This window comes from Leuciscus leuciscus, assembly GCF_965113295.1.
Source record: "Leuciscus leuciscus genome assembly, chromosome: 18".
NCBI classification, from domain to species: domain Eukaryota; kingdom Metazoa; phylum Chordata; class Actinopteri; order Cypriniformes; family Leuciscidae; genus Leuciscus; species Leuciscus leuciscus.
Genome location: NC_138742.1, coordinates 35,715,858 through 35,718,968, shown reverse-complemented (window position 1 = coordinate 35,718,968; position 3,111 = coordinate 35,715,858). Strand labels below are relative to the sequence as shown.

The 3,111-nt window shown below is 35.5% G+C and overlaps 1 long non-coding RNA gene across 1 annotated transcript; it reads right to left on the bottom strand.

Moving 5' to 3' along the window:
- Positions 1-1,603: 1,603 nt before the first annotated feature.
- LOC309480373 lies at positions 1,604-2,802 on the bottom strand. Its single transcript, XR_014199603.1, has 2 exons — positions 2,666-2,802; positions 1,604-2,275 (listed from the first exon to the last, which is right to left on the bottom strand). It is a non-coding gene; the product is annotated as an uncharacterized lncRNA (long non-coding RNA).
- Positions 2,803-3,111: the final 309 nt, after the last annotated feature.

Below are 3,111 nucleotides of genomic sequence, written 5' to 3'. Positions count from 1 at the left end.
CTTAACACACAAATGTATATATTTAGTACCTTTAGGAGTGACTTTATGGGTAAAAGTCCTTTTCTGTAGGGGGTTTCTGTTTCACAGTCCAGAGTGTGTTTGTATGTGTGTGTGTGTTGGAATGTTGCGACCCTGTTATCTCATGCATAGGGCTGGATAGCTCTGTGGTCAAATTTTATGACCTGCCAATGAGCTCGGGTTACGGGATGCGATTCTACTGGGAGAACATTCTTCAAAAATACATTTCAGATCCAAACACTCGAAGATCATAACTGTATGATCACAACAACATTAATCACACATACATACAGGAAATTCAGATACCAGTCTGAGTTACGCACATTTTAAGTTAAACACAAAAGGATGTTGGTGTGTGTGTGTGTGTGTGTGTGTGTGTGTGTGTGTGTACGTGTGTGTGTGTTCTGGAATGTCACGAGTCTGTGAGGTTGTAAAAGTCACAGGGAGTCCAGAGCTGAAATGGGGGTTTTAGAGGGGATTCTAAGAAAACAGGGTTTCCTTATGTGACTCAAATGTCCCTCGGGGGAGCCACAAAGATGCAATTTTGACCGTTCAAGCAGACTTGGAGATCAGGATTTACTAATTTGAACAGCATGTGACCGCATGTCATAGTCATTGTCGTTACAAAAAGGTTACAATTACAACAACAATTGTAATCTTTCTTTGTAAAAACTAAAGTATACATTTTATCATACATATTTCAATCTTCGAATATAGCCTACATTGACAAAACATACTATATTTAACATATTAGCAAAAATTGGCAAACAAAAGCTTATTTGAGGTGGCAGATATTTTACAGTAAAAATGTGTAATCTATCCAAAACTAATCAACGAAATGTTGTCTTTCATATGTCTGTAACATAGGTCTTTCGTTTTTATTATAAGGAATATAAATGTTAATTTGCAGTTTAATACGTTGCTTATACAAATACATTTTATTTCAACATATTTCAATCGATTTTACTCAGTATAGCAAAATAGTTTGCTAAAAGCAGATCATTTATTCACACACAGAAACGCAATTCAAATTTAAACCGTCTTTTTGCGAGTTGTGGTAAACAGCGCATCTCTGCCGTTCATTCATTCACACAGAAACGCGATTTACTTGAGAATGAAAAAAAAAACTTACTACATTATTCCATCCGTTGCTCCTCGAAATACCAGCACTTCTGAGGTAAGTTTTCCATTATTATTATTCCTCACAGCGCTGCGAGACAGTTTAGACAACTACACTTATCTGAATAAACTTGATGTGTTTTCTCGAGCTGATATGTGGGCGTTCACAGTTTGTATGGGATCGTCTCAGTCATTTGCGTTTGAATAGCGCGCGCTCTCCGTGGGCGGGGCCGATTATAACGTAATGAGATGAGATGAGCTCGACTGGAATCGCTCTCTTTTAATACAGATTTCACAAGATGAGAATATTTGTTTTTTATATAAATTACTTCATTTAAAAGAAGAGAATTCAAGCTTCATGCCTGTGTGTCTGTATGCCTGTTTGACTGAGTATTCGCTGAGTTATTGTTCATTTTCGGACGCGTTTCAGAATGGACTTCACTGGCAGAGAGAAGGCAGAACTCGCTTCGTGTTTATTTTTCTTTATTTGGCAAAAAGCACAACACTTTGTTTTTATTGTGAGTATACACAAAAATAATACACATTTAACAGAATCGATTGATGTATGAAACTCCTATGGAAAATCAAAGTCAACAGAGTATTTATGAGTTTCTTTTACATTGATAAAAAAAAAAGCGAGCTGGTATCGCCGGCGATACCGTAGACCTCAGGGAGTTAAACATAAAATTAAATAAAACATGTTATTGCATGGGTTTACCACTAGATGCCTGTATAGCTCTAAATGGAGATGTTTGTGAATTCTAGTTGTTTTTGGACCAAATTACTTACTTTTAAGATGTGGATTGAATGTATTTTTTTTAGAAATTCTCAAATAATACTTTTTGCCAAGGTTTATAACATTTTATTAATTATTATTTTAATCATTTTAATAATTATTATATTAATTATATATACATATATTAATTATAATTATTAATTATGGTTTGTTTTTCACTCTTGATGTTTTAGAGCTTCACCCCTTCATAGCTGAGCACTTTTTTTCTGCATCGTGGCTGATTTGTAGAGAATTTTTGTGTTTTTGTCAATTTCCCATTCATTTCCTATGGGGGTAATTTTGACCGAAGACCAAAATCATGACTAATTTTTTTACGACCACTTAGCATGCTCGGATCATGAACTTAATTTTTTTGTGTGTTCACATACCTAATGCCAGAAAAGTCACCAAGTTTCGTAACATTCTGATGAAGCTGTGATTTTAAAAAATTCAAAACAGATTTTTGTAATCTGAATTTATTGGTGTGTATGTGTATAAACGTGTGTTTGTATGTGTGTGTGTGTGGGTGGGTGTGAATTTTTTGCACTCTTGATGTTGTAGAGTGTCACCCCTTTACTACGGTGTACTTTTTTTTAGAATCGTGTCCGATTTGTAGATTGTACAGACAAAAATTCAGAGAATTTTTGTATTTTTGTAAATTTCCCATTCATTTCCTATGGGTCGGTCATTTTTGACCGAAGACCACGAGTGTGACTATTTTTTTTCGACCACTTAGCATGCTCGGATCATGACCTCAATTTTTTTTTTGTATTCACATACCTAATCCCAGAAAAGTCACCAAGTATCATAACCTTCCGATGAAGCTGTGATTTTTAGAAATTCAAAACAGAAAATTATTCGGTCAGAAATGACAGAGGACCATCAGAGGGTTAAACCATGCTAGTGCAATTCCACTAATGCCAACATCATTTTCGAGTCTATTTAAAAGAATGTTATGGTCGATAGTGTCAAATGCAGCACTTAGATCGAGTAACACTAATAGAGAGATACAACCACGATCGGATGATAAGAGCAAATCATTTGTAACTCTAATGTGAGCTGTCTCGGTACTATGGTACGGTCTAAATCCTGACTGGAAATCCTCGCAGATACCATTTCTTTCTAAAAAGGAGCATAGTTGTGAGGATACTGCCTTTTCTAGTATCTTTGACAGAAAAGGTAGATTCGAGATCGGCCTG